This window comes from Chenopodium album, chromosome 4 (assembly GCF_948465745.1).
Source record: "Chenopodium album chromosome 4, dcCheAlbu1.1, whole genome shotgun sequence".
NCBI classification, from domain to species: Eukaryota; Viridiplantae; Streptophyta; class Magnoliopsida; order Caryophyllales; family Amaranthaceae; genus Chenopodium; species Chenopodium album.
In genome coordinates this window covers 27457995-27479122 of record NC_137837.1, presented here as the reverse complement: position 1 = coordinate 27479122, position 21128 = coordinate 27457995, and the positions used below count along the sequence as shown (strand labels likewise).

Genomic DNA, 21128 nt, shown 5'->3' with positions numbered 1-21128 from the left:
TTAATAGAGCATAAATCCCCCGATCTAGCCACATACGTAGAACACGTACTACTGTGGCAAAAAAGGTAACCTAAAAAGTATATGCATATGTAACAATGCCAATTAAATCGCAGGAATACAATTCAAGAATCTTTCAAGTCTAATCCACTCATCTCAATTAAATACCGATCACTCAAATCGATAAGTAACCAAGAATCCTCCCCAGTGGAGTCGCCAAATTGTAGGCGTCGCTCGAAGTGCGCCTACGTTAAAGCATGTGGTGAATATGCTTGGCACTCATAGGAAGTGGGAATTGACATATACGATTAGGGACAAGGAAAGTAGGGAGCCGCCAACATGTTTTTAAGGAACTTGTAAACCGTTCACGGATCATAAAAAGGCAACCAAGATAAAGGACAACGATAGGCAACAACGATTGACCCATGAAGGTTACACCCCATTCATAATCCATGATATTACTAACTGCATATGGTTCGGAACCACAAAAGGAGGATCGGGGATGATTGTACGAAGTGAGTCATGGAGTCACATTCGCCCGTATTGGCCTCTAGTCGATTCTTATAGTGAAAAGTGATTCCTGCGATCTCAAAGGCATGAAAACAAAATATTCAGTTTGATCCAACCTATTATTAAGCTAAATTGGTTGAATATTAATGCAACACATAATTCTAAAATATTGTGATCACTTGATTAAATAACAAGATTAAAAAGGACCCTAAACTGGTTATCCGAATTATATTATTAGGCGTGATTTCCAATTACATATTCCCTTTAACATGCAATATGGTGATCAATAAATAATATAATAAACGTTAATATTGGAAGCAATTTAACAATAAATTGTTAGTCAAATCAAATAATAATAATAACCCTAATCATGATACTAGCAATAAGAATAAAAATAAGAGTAATTAAGTGATTATATACTCACATTCCGCGTTTCCTTGAATTGCTACATCATGAATAAACTGTTAGTAACTTCAATTAAAATATAAATCAAATAGAAAATTAAATTAAATTAATGTAGATTTTATTTGGTCCAAACCCTCAGTTAATTCTACCTTTTCACGCCTTGGTTTAAGTATAAAACTTTAGGTATTGTATGAACTTCTTGGAGTGCTTAAAGGAAGGAATAGTGAAAGAATGGGGATGCTAGTGTTTAGGCTAAAGAGGGAGAAGAGAATTATTTTGTGATCAACCTTGTTGATGATTGAAAAAGGGGTTATATGACCTCTATTTATAGGGAAAAAAGAGGGTTGAAGAATCAAGAAAAGATCGAGTTCGAATCGGATTAAAACTCTTGCGATAGACAACAGTTTTTGCGGTTTTTGTTTTTATCAAATCTTTTGATCTAGAAAATCGGAATAAGATGAATAAGATATCGTTTAAAATCTCTTGAAGTCTAATTTCTAACCCAATTAGAATCATATTAAAATATTTTATAGAATAAAAGATATGGCCGAAATAGTGAGATGGTGTCAGTTTTGGATAGAGTTTGACATTTTATTCATATCTTTTCCGTTATAGCTCGGAATTGATATTATAATATATCATTGGAAAGATAATTTCAAGGTATATCCAACCATATAAAATTTGGATAAAATCTATGAGGCACGAAAATAATATCTGTCTATCTTTGAATGTCTTTCAATTCGAATAGAATTAGGACTTTCAAAAAAAGGAGTTTTATTCAATTTCAAACCCTTTAATCTTATCTTTTCAAAAAGGATCAACAATATCTTTTAGAAACTTATAGAATCTTCTAATTAATCCTAATTATTTTAGGAATGAGATTAAATAATTTGGACCCTCCACATGATCATTGGGTCGTAGGTAAGGTGGGCTTAGGTTCGGTTTAGGCTCAGTTTAATATTTTGGCCATAACTTATTCGTTATAACTTGGATTTGGGCTTATAATATATCGTTGGAAAGATCTTTTAAAGCCCCATTTAACTATTTAATCATTGAACCCAGATAATGGACCAAAATAAACTGGATTAAACGTTTTTTAAAAAAAGGACACGAAATGATCGATTTTAAAAAACACGAAATGAATTATTTTGGGTTTAAAGGCACGAAAAGAGGAAAATAAGTTATGGTTTGGGGAAATGGGCTAGAATTTGGGTTGTTTTATGGAATGGAAATATGGATTCAAGCACTCCAAAGATTAAATACTCAACCCGACCAATAATGGCGGTGAAAGGTTGTTCATCATCGGGTCTGGTTTTGGGGAGACATTTTTAGGTGTCTACAATATGTAAGTTCCAAACAGGTGAAGATTGGGAAGCATGAGAATCAAAACATGTTATATTCTCTTTCAACATCGGGTAGATGGTAAGCAACACTAATCCATTGGATCTTAGTGATATGGATCTGTTTATCATGTGATATTTAGAGACTAATTGAAAGAGATGTCTTGTTTATAAGTGATGAACGCAAATGGACACTTGGTTACTTTTATTAATAGAAGAGATGATGAACTGTTTGTTGAAAGTCTTTTCTATCATAGGGTATATGGCTAAGTGTTCATTATTTATGAAGTTGTAGATCTAATGATGGACCTAGTTCCAGTCATGTTTGATGTTTGTTGCAGGAACACAGGATTGACAACAAATATTCAACCTTGAATCATGAAAGACACGAAGAGAACAAGGTTATATGCTAATGGTCTTTGCAGGTTCTTTGGAATAGTTTTCAATACCTCTTGCTACATCATCAACACTGAAGCAATATATCTTTGATTAACAAGACACCCTATGTTCTACTTAGGGATGTTTGATAATAGAAGTTCCAAGGCGATTTATCCATAAACGCCTAGAATAGTAAAACATAAAGAGTTTACCCTATCAGGTTTAATGTGCAATATGTGAACATATTTTGAGACTAACAGGTTTGTTCCCATCAAACAGGTTATAAAAGATGAACTCACAAGTTCTTGTAGAACTAACTGAGTTCCTAGTAAAGAAATATGTCACTAAGAATAACAGTAAAGGCTAGCTACATACGTTGAGGGAATTTCAGATGCTAATAAGTTCCAACTTATACAACAAAGTTCAATGAATTCAATACAAGAAAGCAAGTTCCAACGAAGTTCCAGGGATGAGATAATATTTGTTCCGACTAGCAAAATCTCAACAAACTATGGAACTACAGTGTCTTTCATGCATATGTAACCAAGGCCGAGCCTCACGAAACTAAAGCATTTGAAGATGTAGCTTGGATGTGCAACAGGAACTTAATAAGCATAAAAGGAAGAAGGTGTATGTCACATCCTGAACCTATTCTAGAACACCTAAAAAGGGTCAGTGATTGAAAAGGGTGTTATGGAAACAGCTTGTTGAGTAAGGCACGTGAATGGAACAAGGTCAGGTTGGTTCTTAAAGGAAATAACCACTACAAAGGTATATATTGTTTTTAAGGAACTTGTTGCTCGTGTAGCTAGACTTGAAGGTAATTGAATATTATTTAATCTTGCTGTTTAAATGGAATTAGAGTTGTACCACATGGATGTCGTGTATGTTTTTAGTATGAATTGTTATATAAATCTATGTGGAACATACTCTAGGATAAAATGCTATCCAAGTTCCTTCTTGAAATTTGAGCTTTAAAATTGTCGATTTTTGCTTTCAAGATGGATTGAGTTTTTAGTTGTGCTTGTTTACATTGATTATATTTCTGGTACAACTAATGAGCAATTGTGCATTGGTTTTTGATGATTCTATGATGAGAAAATATATTTGTAAGCATTAACCGCTGACAATGGAACTTGAGTTAGAAGTGGAAGTTCATATTAGATTTGAGATCATCAAGGAATAGAACAACCACTTCAAGAATTCCAAAGTAAGCCATCATATCAACCAATGTTTTAAAAGTTATATTTTTACTGGTTTAAGACTACATAAGATATAAGTTCCTATTCACATGACGACATTAGATGAATTGAATTGATATATTTTTGGTATGAATGCAATATGTGAATTTATGAATTGATTAACTTATGGTTCCGTCTTAACTTGTCATATTCTTGTATATTGATTAATGGAACAAGACTTGATGAAACATAACATGAGTATAAAGTATTTTTCCCTTAAGTTATGTCAAGATTGGGTTCCTATGCAAGTTAAACTTGAAGTAAAGAATGTACGCTTATTGTTTATGTGTCACACTTAGTTCTTGTGTTGTAAAAGACATACTCACTTGCCTAAGAGTATTAGAGGTCTCATTATAGAACTATGGGTGCTGTAAAACACGAAGTTCCTAAGTTTCCAAAGGAACAATGGAAGAAACTTTGATGCAACAAGACAAGCAAGATCCCAGACCGTTTGTATCTCACTTGTTTAAATTTCAGAGGGAACTAACCTTTCTTTTTGCCAACTTTCAAGCATCCACACCAAATATCTTCAAATGCAACATTATCTTACAACTCTAAGTTGTGTACCCGTGTTGCATATACTTTAATTGTCTCATATTTAGAAAACCGAAGATTCTTATTCACCCAATTCTATTTCCTCTTTCCGTTCATACACTTTTACCTCTTAGTCTTAATTCCCATGTGCTCTAAGTTTGTTCATCATCTTTTATGGTTCCATGAAACGTGAAGAATGGTTATTACATGTTGAGGGGGAAGTTGAAGAAAAAGTATAAGTCAACACTTAAAAGGGAAGAAGAATGGTAAGGGACTCAGGGGGAATAAGGTAGGAACCAAGAAATCAAAATGGTTCAAATCTGGTTATGGAACTCAAGTGTATGAGTAATTATGATTTTCATTGATTTAAAATGTGTTATTCTAGGTATCATGCAAAAATTGTGTAATGGCACCCTTTAAAAAAAAAGTGATAAAAAAAGGGAGGAAAAAAAAGAAAGAAAAAGGGTGATCAAATATTTAATCTCCTGAATATATAAATATGAAGATGTCGTGTACTCGTATGCTTGGTGAGTTAGTGAAGGAACAATAATAAACTATGAAGGAACTTGTCTATGATTAAGCTGAAATCTATTTAAGTTCCAGTGTACAGGATGTTCCTCAAAGAAGTTGGTGGTTGAAGTAAGAGAACTTGGTTATCAATTAGAAAGATGAATATGTGTTGTATTTAGTAGGAGGTTCAAGAATTTGAAGTAAAGTAAAATGTTGCAAATCTCATCTCAAAAGGTCTAAACGAGAGCACAAATTCCACTTCATGTTCCCTCTACTTATTTTGTTCCGTATGCTTCTTTATATATCCTTTTGAGCTTGTGCTTTCATTTGCCTATTTTTGCAATCCATATCTAACTTTTTAGCTCTGATCTTTACTTGATTTTTAACTTTTTATTTGTCAAGTTCAATTAAGGGCTTTGAAGTTGGGCCTTTGGATTGTGAGTTGGAAATTAGTGTGGAAATGGTATCCGTGTTCGAAAAGTTAGTACATTGAGGCTTTTAGGAACAACAAGTGTTTAACCATTATATATTTACTTATTATATGGTGGTAGGTGTTACATATATGACTTTACGCGTGTGTAATTTACGGACAACAAACGTGTGGAACAATACCCTTTTTGATAATGACAAAAGGGGGAAGAATATGTATGATGCTTATGGTATATAGTAGTTAATGTCTAAAGTTCTTACATCATGATCGTTGAAAGTATATATATATATATATATATATATATATATATATATATATTGATAATGATGTGTATTGCTAAGTTCCTAACTATGTGAAGTTCCTGTGTATGTTCCAGACTTTTTTTAATGTTATTTCCTTAAAGAATTAAGAGGGAATAAATGTACAACGGTTATTCTTTAATGCGTGATAAGCATCATTAATTTGTCATCATCAAAATGGGGGAAATTGTTGAGTAATTAGATTTTGATGATTGTAAACTAATGATGATTATCTATCTAACTTATTGGTTAAGTTATGCATAGAAAGAACAAGTTATTCTTGAAACAGGATACAAGGAACCTGAGCAATTTCACATATATATATAAGGAACATGAGCAATATATGATAAGCAATAGAGAAACAAGAACAATGATGAGTGTCATGGTTGATAAACATGATGATGGCTAAAGAACCATGAAGGTAACTATATATATGTAAATAGGTGTTTGCATATGTTAGCTTCATGAGGTAACTACACTATGCATACATGAGTTGTATATGTGTAGGAGTATTTACATAAGATTTAAGTTTAATTAGTTCTCTCACATTAAGTTTGTTTATGTCAAACAAACTTCAATCTAATGTTTCTCTTAAGTGTTTATGTGAAGACAGGAACTGCCTTAGGTGAAGTCAATGGGTTGGAACATAGAAAACTTCAAGAGGAACAAGAGAGAATCAATGAACCTAAAGCAGGTTCTCCCATGAGAACCAAACCACGAAGGAACCTGAAGGTATTCTCTAACAAGAGCCAGAAGGAACTTTCGGCAGGCTTTCCCACGAAAGCCGGAGCATGTTCCCTAATAGGTACATGAAGAGTTCCATGTTCCCTAACAGGTACATGAAGAGTTCCCTAACAGGAACTTAGTTCTCTAACAAGAACTATCTAAGTTCCCTAACAGGAACGTTCCCTAACAGGAACTTGAAGATAGCAAGTTAAGGAGTTGACTTGGTCTGCGTTGAAGACAACAAGTTCCAATTACGAACTTAGACTGCGGTTCTAGAAGTGGAACGTTGCCTCGAGATCTAGAATACATCAATACTACAAGATTCCAGAACAAGAGTTTCAAAGAAACAATATGAAGACGGAGAAATAGAACTACATCGCTCTAGGATTCATGTAAGTATGTTGTACATAAAAGTCAGTCTGGAACAAGTCTAAAGAACCAAGGTGAACTCATAATAGTCAATGAAATTAGAGTTACTGACTTGTAAGGAACTCAAAGACTGTTAGAGTTCCGAAACCTAATCGGAACTTAGGTCTGCACGTCATTAAAGGTCGCAGGTCGAAATTAATAATATAAATATTTACCTAATACGTGCATATCTTTTAGGGATTTGATTTTACAGAATAAAGATATTTATTTTCTAATAAATCCCTTTGGAAAATGATAAGTTATTTTTTGAAAATATTTTCAGCAAAATAAGTTTTAAATAAAATCTAATTTTATGGCATGTATATCTTTTGTTAAAAGATATGGTAAATATATCTTTTGTAAAAAGATATGGTAAGTATAGCTTTTATAAAAAGATATGTCAAGTATATCTTTTGTAAAAAGATATGGTAAGTATATCTTTTATTAAAAGATATATTAGTATATTTGGAAAATATAAGATTTAGATAAAATCTGATTTTATGGTAAATATATCTTATTATTATTGATAGAATATATTCTTAACAAAAGATATATTTTTGGAAAACTTATTTTTAGAATATCTTTTATTTCTATCTTTTAATAAAACTTATCCTTTACGAAAAGGTTGATTTGGGTGTACTATAAATATGCTCATATGTATTCATTCAAAGTCGAGGCTGATGAAGCTTAGTGGTCGTGCTTAATGGTTTCATCCTTTACCACGAAGCTAAGTTAAACCTCCAGGTCGAAGTTCCAGTCAGGTTTGGTTTCAGTTCGTCCAGTAAGTTCTAGACAGATCTAGAAGTGTCCAGCATATTAGTTATATCTCTTTATTCATTAATATGTACTTAGAGTTATTCTTTGAGATCTTGTAAAAAGGAAAAAGGGTTTTGAGTGTTTTATGTATTGGGGTGTGAGAGTTCGTGAGGATTCTCGTTATAATTGTATTGTAAGAGTGCAATGTGTGAGCTTTTAGGGTGAAGCCGATTGAGCTTCTAGTGTGAAGCCGAGTGGGTAGCACTGTGGTAGTACGAGTGAATCTAAGTGTGGGACTTAGATTGGGTAGGATAGGGTCCTATCGAGTAGCAAGTTTCCGAGCAGGAACTTGTGAGTAAAGGTATGAGTATAATAGGTTGTAACTTGGTGTTTGCCTTATTATAGTGGATAGATTTGGCTTGAAATCCCTTGGAGGGTCGAGGTTTTACTTCCAGTTGGGCCCTGGGTGGTTTCCTCGTAAAATCCGCTTTGCATTGTCTAAGTTCCTAACAGCAATCAGTTTTATATTCCGCGAAAAGTAGTCACTAGGAACATACTACAATTCATCCCCCTCTTGTAGTATATCATCCGAAATAACAAACCAGTCGAACTGGAAATACCATCCCTATGCATCGTACTTGAAAGTAAGCTACCGAAAGCTTAATGGGTAAGAATGAGGTATGAAGAGCTTTTATTCCTCGATGAACGACGATTAAGAGCTTTGCATCATGTACAAGTCTACCAAAGGCGCATTGCGCGCCATTTCAGTAAAAGAGTCAAACCTAGAAATATAAAAGAAGGTGACTTTGTACTAAAGGAGGTTAGGGATCCACCAACCGATCCAAGAGGGAAATTCAAACCTAATTGGATAGGACTTTACCGCGTAATTTAAATCTTATCAGGAGGAGCCGTAAGATTAATGGACATTGGAGGAGATGAAATTCGCCAATTAATAAACATTGATAGCCTTAAGATATATTACATATGAAATCCGGATAAAACTCGTTCACTCATACAACCAATTTTAATTAGCATTCAATTGAAAGATTCTAAGTGTTATGTATTTTACCAAATAACACGGTAAAATACATAACACTTGGGGGGTAATTTAGAAATAATACACCGTTCTAAGCGTTCAAATTTTTTCGAATATCACGAAAAAATCTTCACACTTGGGGTGGTAATAATACAGAATTTAAATTATAATTTTTTCGTGACATTCGTAGCACAGGTGTCGCGCGCAACAGGAAGAGTTGCGCGCGGATGTCACGCCCAACTGACTTCGTTGCGTGCGACACGCTCGCGCAACTATAGACGTTGCGCGCGCCACCTGATGATGAACTGCGAACCCGAATTTTTGTGTTTGAATGAAGTTGCAATTTCTACTTGCGGCAAAAAGAGGGGGTTTCTTAAATATAACATATACTCGGAAAATAAAATTAAACTTTGATTGAATTCCTTTAAACAAGGTTTGATTAATTTTTTCATTTAATTTCTATCTAAGAGATTAAAGAAAAAATAAAAAATACATAATAATAAAAAAAAACATTAGAACTACACGAAGACCTGATTTCGTAATGCGAATACGTAGGCAATCTTTATGATTCGGTCATATCAAAATATAAAAATATAAAGCTCATTTTATTTCATTCAAAATTCAAAAGAAAGATATTATTGAACTAGATAGTAAACAAACAAAAAAACATAGTAGTGATTACACTTTATTCGAAAAAAATAAACTAATGATAAAATTGTGTAACACTCTAAGGTTTTACTATGTCCTCGATTGTCACAGATGATGGAGGAGTAGTTTCCATCGCAGCATTTATAGAAACCTTGGAGCTTTCCCCTACACTCTTCTTCTTCACCTTAACATTGTTTTTCAACTTAGGGATTGGGGCCTTTGCAACCTGTTATCCTTTCCCTTTGACTTTTGGAGATTTCTTGCGAGTATTTGGTGAAGGTTATTTGATTTTCACACCTTGTTGCGCAAGTTTGGAGGGAGCTTTCCTTTTGTTTCCTTCGAACGAGCCTTAGGGGATGAGAAGTCTAATTTTCTTCTCACTCCTTTGTTTTGGCCACTAGAAAGAGTAGTAGTGGTTGAATGCATCAAAGGCTTAGGTGGATTGCGAGCGATGGCGGCTTGAAGTTGAGATCGAGCCTTGTTTAATTCACCCTTATCCGCCGCATTCATCCAAGCCTTGTAAAAGGAAGATAATGTAATACTCGCGGGAGGATTTTGTATTACCCACTTAAGAAGACTTGACCAATATTCCATCCAACGAGCAATCCTTTCGGGTTTAAAGGTCACATCTTTAAAGGCATCACAATCTTGCGAGGGAATAAATTGCCTCATCCCGTATTGTCTCATCACCATTCAATGAAAAATATAAGTAGTACTAGATAGGCCTAAAAGCCTAATGTAAGGGAAATTGAGACTATTCCCAATCATACTATTTATGTTCCACCAAGGAATCACAAAACGTATGTTAGGAACCCCATGACAGAAAAACGACGTCCATTCCTCTTCATTCTTATGCTTATAAAGGATTCCACGTCCAGGGAATGTCTTTTCTCCATTAGCCTCAAGATTTTGTGGTTGATCAACAATTCGCAAGCGCTCCATGAGCCAAATCTAAAAAAAAAAAAAATTAGTTTGTGATTTTTTTACACATGCAGGTGGAGCGCACAACCAAATCAGTTGCGCGCACCCTCTGCGCGCATCGGAGAAGATAGCCAGTGCAACTTCATGACTTGCGCTAATTAATGCCGAAAAAAAACGTACGTGTAATAGGAGTGGACTTATCGTGAATCCATTTTCGTTAGGATCTCCTCTAAGGAAATTCAAGCACAGAATGGTTTCCGCCAAAACCAAAGAGGCGGGTGAATGACATCCCTCTATTTGCTCTACTATGGATACCATGGAATAATCTCCGTTTTTCTTTGCCTATCCTAAGTAAATAATTAATAACAAGACAATAACATAATGCACGAATTTTAAAGCGTTGTTTAGTCATGTTGTAACGAGGAGCGACAAAATGTTCAATAAATTGAATCAAGTTCACGCCTTCTTCAGTTCCTATATTGGTCATATCATTGTCGGACAAGCCAAAAAATCTTTGGAATATAGGTTTGGGATCCGACAAGGTAGGCGAATAAGTCACAGGGAGAGTGTTTAATCTACTCTTAATTCCAGATTTATTTTGGTAACGATTTCTCTTCTCTTAATCTTAGTTGTTTATTTTATTCCTTTAATCATGTCTTACTTTATTGCTTTGATTAGTTTAGTTTCTATTATGTGTGAGTAGTTTTATTTCTAGGGTTTATGGGGATCCATAAATAGTATGAAGGGGTGATTTATTGTTGTTAATTCTCAATGCTAGATTAATTTCCTATTGGTTGGTTTAATGCTCTGTGACTAGATTTGCGCAGATATTTTATGCATGAGTTTAACAATATTGACTCGAGATTCGACAGATGAGAATTGATGTTTAGGTCTAGTTTCAATAGGCAGGTTAATTTATAAATGGTTAAGTCGAGATTCGAGAGATGAGATTTAATACCGGTAAATTAATTGTGCGATTATAATACATAGCGAAAGCCCTTTATAATCTGATTAATATTTGCATTGATGAATGATTATTATATTCTACCCTGGAATATTATTTATTGGTGAACCTGTACCCTAGATCCTTTTATATATTATTTTCTCCATATTCTTGATCTCCATAGCTTAGTTTATTATTCAAATTCACATATTGGTTACCTAATAATCTAGATCATATTAGTTAATTAGGAATAGAAAGATCCGTTTCTCTGTGGATTTGACCCTACTTCCCTATATACATTAGTTAGAGGATTTAGGTATTACTTTTGATTTGGGGATACGACTTTACCCTGTCAAAATTTGGCGCCGTTGCCGGGGAAACGATTTTATTTTTATTTCTGATTGTTTTTGTAGTCTAGATTATTTTCCTTTTGTCTCGGAGAGCGTTAGTTCTCTTAGGCAAATCTCACATTTTCTTCTAGTTTTTGTTTATGCCCAGGTGTTCCAGATCAGGGTACATCCCATTCGATCCAAAGATCGAACGTTCCTTCCATAGACAGAAAAATTTCTACAGGCAAATCCTGGCGAATTCTGGTGATAATAATAATAATCACCGCGATCCTCCAACTGGTTCTAGCGATTCAGAGGCATCATTAGACGCATAATCAGAGACGGCAGTACCAAAGAAGCTTAGTGATTACTCACAACCAAAGCTTACAGATTTTCCACATCTCACCCCTACTCCGACTCTTGACGGGGTTCAATTCGAAATTAAACCTCAGTTTATAACGATGATAGAGAGGAAGCAATTTAGTGGAGCCAAGGGTGAAGACCCAAATCTTCACATTGCCGACTATTGTCAATATTGTAATACCATCAGGCAAGCTGGGGTCACTCAAGACCAAATCAGGGAGATTCTCTTTTCTTTCTCTTTAACTGGAAAAGCTAAATTGTGGTTTAATGGATTAAATAGAACTGCACTTGGTATAACTGATTGGGAAACTCTTGTTTTGAATTTTTATAACAAGTATTATCCTGCAGAGAGAACAGCCGTACTACGGAGTGCGATTTAAAACTTTGCCCAAGAAGCCGATGAATCTTTATATGAGGCTTGGGAGAGGTTCAAGGATCTACAAAGAGATTGCCCTCACCATAATTTAGCACCATGGCAGTTAATCCAAGCCTTTTATAATGGCCTTGGAAATTCTTCTTGAATAATTTTAGATTTTGCAGCTAGTGGGAGATTTATGAATCTTGATGTTGAAGATGCAGGTCAAGTTATTGAAGACATGACGATACACAATTCCCAATATGGGAATCCTAGAGGATTTGCTAACAAGGGGGAGCATAGTGTTGACTATGTATCCTTTTTGCAAGCTCAACTGACCTCTATATGCCAAAAATTAGATAATCTGAGCACTGCTAATGTAGCTAATGTTTCTGCGATTAATAATAATTCTAATGAGGCTTTCTGTGAAAATTGTGGTATTATAGGTCATTGGGAACAAGATTGCAGGAGTTCCGTGGAGCAAGTTAATGCCTTTCAAGCCTATAGGCAGAATAATCCATACTCCAACACCTTCAATCTTGGGTATCGGAATCATCCGTACCTTTCCTACTGGAGTACTAATGTTCAAAACCCACCACCACAAGAACCACAGGCGCCACAGCAACAGCAGCAGAAATACTACCATCCCAATGCTGGCTAGAAGAACCAACCACAACAACCCTCCTCATCTTCTGACCATTCTCTGGTGAAAATTAGAGCAATGTTGGCTAATATGCAAAAGCACATGGAGAGTAGAGATGCGACAATTGATCAAATTCTAGCACATAATAAAATTGTAGATAATCAAATTGCGCAACTTTCCGCTACTCTACAAGCCCGCCAACAGGGAGCTCTACCGGCACAGCCGACCCGGCCTACGGATCAAGCTTTTGCAATTACTCTAAGGAGTGGTTCAAACTATGAAGGGCCCTCTATGCCTAGAGTTGATGAACCTGATTTATTAAATAATGCTAATCTTGATTCCGTTAAACCAAACAATGTAGTTAATAGCCCTGCAGGGCTAAAGGATAGTACTAACATATCTAAGTCTACATTGCAGGGTACGACTCCAGAGAAGGTGGCTACTCCAGACAAGAGCAATAATGCTCCTAAGACAATTATCAAACTTCCATTCCCCAATCGTCAATTGAAGACAAACTTGGATAAGCAGTTTGGTAAGTTCCTGGAGGTGGTAAAAGATTTGAAGGTAACAGTTCCCTTCACTGAATTAATCACACAAATCCCCTCGTATGCAAAATTTATGAAAGAAATATTGACGAGGAAAAGGTATATTAGTGAGGTAGAGACAGTAGCTTTCACTGCAGAGTGTAGTGTCGTACTTCAAAATAAGTCTCCACCTAAATTAAAAGATCCGGGTAGTTTTTCTATCCCTTGTCATTTTAGCAATCTCTTGATTGATAATGCATTATGTGATTTGGGTGCTAGTGTTAGCGTCATGCCGTTATCTGTGTGTTCTAAGTTGAATATAGGTAAATTAAAATCTACCAATATAACTCTACAAATGGCCGACCGTTCTTTCAAATACCCCTTAGGTGTTTTAGAGGATGTCCCCGTCAGAGTAGGTAAATTTTATATACCTGTTGATTTTGTTGTTCTTGATATGGCTGAGGATGTGCAAACCCCAATTATTTTGGGTAGACCATTCCTTAATACTGTAGGAGCAATCATAGATGTGAGAAGTGGTAAGTTAACACTATTAGTAGGGGATGATAAAGTTATTTTTAATCTTAATAATACCCCTAAAAGCTCCATGACTAAGGAAAAATTTTTTAGTGTTAATGTGGTTGAGAATTATTCTAACAAGCCCCAAGCTCTTGAAAAAGATCCCTTGGAGGGGGTATCTTGTGTTGCATCCCTTTAAGATGAGATAGACAAATGGTAGAAGGAAGTCGATGCAATAGAAAGAGCACTCTACACTGTTGGTCTTGGTTTCGAGGATGAGAAGGTGGAACCGATCAAGCAAGTCATGCAAACTTAGCCTACGATAAGTGTTCCGCCAGATCGAGTTTCAAGTGTTGCTTGCAATGACAATTTGAAGCAATCCTCGACCAAAGAAGGATCTTTAGTGCGTAGCATTGAAGATCCCCCATTCCAAGTCAAGGAGGAACCACCAGATAAGGTGATTTGGCGTCCCACAGGGTATGTCAGGAAGCCGCATCGCAGCCTAAACACCGCTAGACCTGGTGAGAAACCACCCGATCAAGCGTTAGGCCAAAGGTCCTAGTTATTGTACTTGGTAAGAAGGTCGTGCGTGACCTAGATAAACCAGCGCTTTGCGGGAGGCAACCCGTATTTTTAATGTTTTTAGAATAGTATTTCTTTCTTTTTTTTCTTTTTTTTTCCCTTATGAGAGGAGAGATGAGGGAATTTAATGAGTTTTATGAGTGTTTGTACAGGTTCGAAGGAAAAGAGTTAGCCAAAATTTGGAATAAGAAAAAAAATAAAAATCAACATTTAGTCTCGGGCCCGACAGGGCGAAGCTCGCCCGATCGGGCACGAGAGCAAGTCTCCAAAGTTGCGTAATTTCGCCCGACCGGGCGATGGGCGCCCGACCGGGCGCGAGATACATCGTTTACGGACTAAATTGTCCGCCCGATCGGGCGACTCTCGCCCGACCTGTAACACCCTAGAAATTCCTTTCCTTTAAATATCCATTCTACTCTTTAAAATACGATTTAGGAATAACTAAGACATTACCGCCACCGTGAAAATGGCTAAGGCAATTATCAAAGATACACAGCGGAAGACTCAAAATTAAAAACCGTTTAAACAAGTCAACTCAAAAGTCAACCAAACGAAAATAAAGTTTAAAACCAAACAAACAAAGTCAAATAAAATCAAACTACCACTTGAAACCATTAAAGGTCCTTATTCAAAACCGTTCCAAAACCAAACCTTTGTGTTAGTCCACATAAAATACGTCATAAATAAATAAAGCATAAAACACCTCGTAACCTAATGAAAACTAGTAAGATTCACTCTTCTCTCATGCCCCATCATGATTATGCTTCAATACCTGAAAAGTTTATCTCTACTTGTTTCCACTACTATCCATTAAAAATGGGTCATCATAGGGCCAAGGTAAAGACATGGCCAAACACACAAACACACACAATCAGCAAAGCTGATTACATAAGCGTAAATTAAGCACACTAACATGCTTTCACCTATCAACACACTTACCTCATTGCACCTGTTTACAAGCACACACATCAATCAACAAGACACAATGACTAGACACTAATTAATCCATTTAGCTTTGATTACGCATCGAACGGGTTTCCTCCTCCTAACCTCCCCCAAATAAATTGAGGTTAACTGACACGGGAGCTAACCGTGTCAGCGACAAAACCACTCAAAGGTGGCGGAATCCCTGCGCATAATAATAAATAAAAAGGAATGTACAGCGTCCTGTACTCCATTAGAAGTTATGGTTAAATATAAAACCCCATAACTCCTCCCATTGTTCATTCTCAAGGTATATACGTTCCAAGAGTTTTGGTGCGTAATCTCTTTCACTTTACGTTATTTACATGTTATTGGACTTGGTGATGACTCTCAAAGCATAATAGATCAATCAACCATAATTATTCAATCAACCAAACATACCAATTTAATTCTTGAATAATTAGTGACCACATATTATTTAATATTGAACCCTTTTTAATTCTACATCAGTGTCAAAGACACCTTAAACGCATAATGCGCCAAAAATCCTATCCCTCGGTGTTAAAAACACCTTAAGTGCACAAAGGCACCAACATACAATTATTCCTTGTGTACATAGACACTTATATAGCTCCTTCCTCACGCTTAAAGCATCAAAAAAATTATTTTAACCATAATAAAATTCCTTTTTCAATATTCCAAACATAATTAAACATGTAGTTTAATTAATCATCCCTTCTATCATGCCATAAATAAAAATGTGGTTCAAACACAACATGCCCAAAATATAATTTTCCAATCCATAACGATCACAAATAATTTCATGCTTCACAATTCAATCACAAACACCATAAATTCACAATTCCATACATAAACCTTAGCATGATACTACTTGTAATTGATTGAAATCCAACCTAGCATGATTCTACATCATTAAAATATGCTAAGTACGCGTACGTACCTCAAATAAGCTCTTAAAATAACCGAGTACTCTACAACAATTCTCGAACCAAGTCTCCTACATAAAGGGACAATAATACTATATTAATTACCCTTGTATACACAATTTCCAGCAACTTAAACTAACTTTAAATAAATTATAATAATCTAAAAATTATTTAAAAACCCCTAATTAAACTCCTTTTTAATGGATAATCACACCCTTTTATTAAAAATCACAATTATACTACTTTAAATAAAATTCCAACATTTTAAACTAATCAAAAATCCCTTAAAACTTCATCAAAATACATCTTTATACTTAAATTATCCATAGAAACATTAAATTATCTCTTACCCCTTTTAAACTCAAAGATAAAATTTAAAGCATAAAAAAAAACTTCGTTAAAAATCAAAAACTGCTCAAAAACTACAAGAAAAAGCTCGCTTGAAAACGAATAAATGTTTGTAAAATCTGAAAATTTCCTTAATATTTTTAGTTGCTGTACTTTTGTGATACTTTCTTTCTACCTCATCTATTCATTCACACACAACTATTGTGTAAAGTAACTAACTTACTAACCAACTTACACAAACTAGTGTGTAAGATAACAACTTTACTAACAAACTTACACAAAATAATGTGTAAACTATTAGACTATCTAACAAACTCACACTACTATTAGTGTAAGATTCAACTTTGGTAATAAACTTACACATCCTAGTGTGTAAGACAAACAAACTAAATAATAAAATCAGTGTAAAACTGACCAAAAAAGCACTTAAAATGCCAAATTTAGGGAAAAGCGCGCAATTCTATCGCACTCTACCCCCCTTAAAGAAAACAAGTTACGCCCCCGTAACTCCACTTAATTCAACTTTAGAATCATGTTGATCTTTTCTCATTCCATCCTTGGTAAGGTCATAACACTTCTCTGTATGCATTCTTTGTTGCAAACCAAAATTCTTATTAATTCCTTACACATTATACCAAAAATAATCAATTTCCATCTATACTATATTTCACCCATCCTCTAGTAAAAGTATGAAGCACTTTGATATTCGAAACTTTGATTTGTCTAGCTCTTTCATGATCAAATTGGCTGAACTCAATAGATCTCTTTGCAACTCATACCTTTAGTTAATGTTCTTTCACAATGACTTATGAAAATTGTCTTATACTTTACCAAGGTCCGATAATATGCCAAGTTATTTGCCATTTTACCAATTCTATGCAAATTCATATATATTTCTATATACTTTGGCTCGAATTTTCTTTCTTACCAAAATTCATCTTTTGTCTTATGGGTTACACTTTCAATAACACTTGTGCCTTGTCCGTTGTTTAACTTGCACTACTCAGATCAAATCCATTCATGTATACTTTTCATGCTTCGGTCACTAATGTTTCCCAACATAGTGAACTTTCATGGTTCTTTTATTCCAACCTCAAAATGTTGCCATATCAATGCTGACTTGTATGGTGACTTTGTTACATCCTTTTCTGAAATTGAATACGCTTGTTTTCTGCATAAATTCCCCTGTCAAATATTATTTCGCTATTATACCAATGGGTGGAGGTTGTAATCGTCTCAAATGTATTACTAAAGTTCTCCTGTATACCTCCTTCTAGGATTTTGAAAGAATCTAGGAATTTTATCTGACATATTTTCAAGAACTCCATGTAATCTCACAACGAATTTGATGTAAGCCTTCGCAAGTTGCTCCCTCTTCGAAGTCTCCTTCATCGGGTTTTAAACATTGCGGACTTACAAAGTATACTCAAGCTTTTATCTCCATTAATATTAAAATGACATATCCTCTTACAAATTCGATCAAATTCACACTCTCTACTTGATTTTTTTTCCTCATTTCCTCGAATATTGTTGGTCTCATGCTGTCGTTACCCCAACATTTTTTTAAACTTTCCTTTTCCAACACTTTCGAGGAGATTAATTTCCTTATCCCCCCTTAACTTTAACATTATTAGCAACGTATTTTCCCAATATATTGCTTCCCTTTCAATGACATTGAATGTCTCTTCCACGGTCCTTTATCAACTCCAATAATTTCTTGTTACATTTTTAAATCCTTATGTGTGAGAGTCTATCTCATACTTTAAACTATAAAATTCATTCACAAATAATCATTAATTTATACAAAGTTATTTCACACTTATTACTTTCCATGAACTTCCAATTATTCTTCGCCAGGGCATTCACTTGTTAATAATCCTTCCGAATCTATCAAAATCTTCCACACCGTTGTCCAACTTAAACCTCAATAACAATTGTTTTACACGGAGTCCATAATTCACCGCTTCTATCCCAGTTACATCAACTTTTCCTCTTATCGCAAGGTTTCCCAAAATGGTCCTTTCTCAATCATAACTCACGCTCGGGAAAAACTTGCGTGCATTTGCTTCTCTCTAAGCATCAACACGTTTTATTACAGATGTTCACATCGTCCTTTCCTTCCCATTCGTAGAATTCACAAAAATACCTTCAATGAAAATACTGAATTCCATAAGTCCATGGAAATTATAGGTGATTCATTATCCCAAAAGGCAAAAATGAAAACTCGAATCGTCCAAACCTTGTCATAAGCGCCAAATTCTAAATATCCTCTTTCGAATATTTTTACTTAGTAGTTCTATCCTCAAGTCTATAATCAAAATTATATTTGCTCCTTTCATTTGATCAAACTAATCGTCGCTTTAAAGCAAAGGATAATTATACTTCTTTGTCACATTGATCAATCCCCCATAGGCACTTTACAAACACTTCCATCCCTTTCTTTTACAATTACATGCGCTCTCCAAGGTGATGTAACCTTCTTTCAATGACTTCAATAGTATCTTTCAACCCCCTTTTAGCAATGCAACATTAACCCTTTCTCTACACGCAAATATGTCCATATAATACCTCCAACTTCACTTAACCTTTATATCCTTGCTTATATTTCCCATGCTTACATTTTTTCTCCAATTAAATCCATAATCTTTCTTCTAGCATCCCTTGAATAAATCTCGTGACCCCTAAATAATCTCAACTTCAATCACCTCATATACAATCCTCACTCAAGTTATTTCAACACATCTCAATCAAATTCATAAATCTTGTCATAAACTCTTTCTCCTTTATGACATTTTTACATCCATATTTCAATATTCTCGACACTTTCAAGTATACATTGTCTTCATAATTCAAATTTCCTTAAGTTTCAAGAGTTACTCAAGCCGCCTTTAAACTTTTTATCATTTCCAAAATATTCCTGTAAAGCTCTTTAGCCATTTTGTTGAACTTTCGCCTACCTTCTTTCTTGATTTGATTCCTTATCTTTATTTTTGATCTCACCTTTCTTTTAGCTAATATATGAATTGATTATTTATAATTCAATTCAATCAAACTCCCAAAGACTTTATGTCTTGAAAACCACCCTTAAACTCATAGTTCGCCATCCTTCAACTCATTCCCTTAAGTTTAAAGCAATATCATTTTCTTGAATACCGAGAGATCTTAACAACTTGGAGTACTTCTCGAAACCAAGTAATATTTTCATTTCCACTTAATTAAACCTCACTATCTTTTCTTTCTATCTGCATGAAAAACTGGTAAAACTTATTTCGGGTTTGTTATCTCAAACATCTCCAAATAAGATCGGATGTATTCATAACTTGTTCGTTCCCTCTGACATGGTAAAAATCAACTCTCTCCACTACTTACCATACAAACTTTTATTCACTCTCAAATTCTCAAGACACAAATTGTTTTTAAACAACTTATATAACTCTTTAACTCAACCGTCAAAACTTCATGAATTGATATCCCTTTGGTATATATATAGTTTTCACTTCTTAACACCATCTTGTTTCACCTTTTTCCCACTATGGGATTGTTGGTGGTTATATCATCCTTGCCTCCTTAGCAATCTGTCAAGCTTGCCTGACTACCTTGTTCAAATAATTCCATTATTAAAATTGCTTCTTGTTACCATACTTTCTTGATGATAAAACTGGTTGCTATATAGGTTGGGTTGAAACACTTAGCTTCCTCTTATTCTAATCAACTATCACCAACCACTAAATTAAACTCAATCAAGAAACAATTATCATTTAATTCGAATTAAGGTTTGAGGTAAAAAAAAATTTTATGTCCTCATTCCCAATAATTCGAATACATAAAATCTTGATTGATAAACAACCAAAATTCATATACTTAAACAAACAATCAAAAAAAAAAAATATATCCCCATTAACTGCTACTCACAAAGGGAAGAAAGAAATGAGTAGCACTTGGAAAACAATAGAAATCATAAGGTTGTTGAACAACTCTAAAATATTAGGTGAATAAATTCAAGAATTTTCTCCAAAATGATAGCATTGCTACCCATAATGACTCCTTGAAGTAAAATAATTATCCTCATATCCCAAGTGAAAGAATAAATACTCATAACTCCTAAATAACATATGTCAATATTCTCAAGGTTGAACATGTGACAATGTATTCAAGGTCCAACATAACAAGAGTCCTCAATATTCCAACAAGATCATAACTTCTCAAAACTCCAACCATATATTAAAATATATATGCTCAATTCTCCATCCCAAATTAAATAACTTTAATCATAAGAAATGATAAGTCACTAAGCTTAAAATGTCAAACTTCAATTGATCCGCATTGAGTATCCCTCGACTCATATAATAACTTTCATCATTACTCATCTCTAATCAATTCCTATGCTCACCTCTCTTGGGCTCTTGTTCAATTTCGATTCCAATTCAAACTCATACTCAAAGACAAAACATATTCCTTAAAATAGATAATATCCCAAATGATTTCATCCTTAAGCTCCTTAACCATATGCATTAA

At 34.6% G+C, this 21128-nt stretch overlaps 1 non-coding gene across 1 annotated transcript; it reads right to left on the bottom strand.

Moving 5' to 3' along the window:
• Positions 1–12133: 12133 nt before the first annotated feature.
• LOC145629534 (small nucleolar RNA R71) lies at positions 12134–12240 on the bottom strand. The gene has a single exon (XR_014111700.1). It is a non-coding gene; the product is annotated as a small nucleolar RNA R71 (small nucleolar RNA).
• Positions 12241–21128: the final 8888 nt, after the last annotated feature.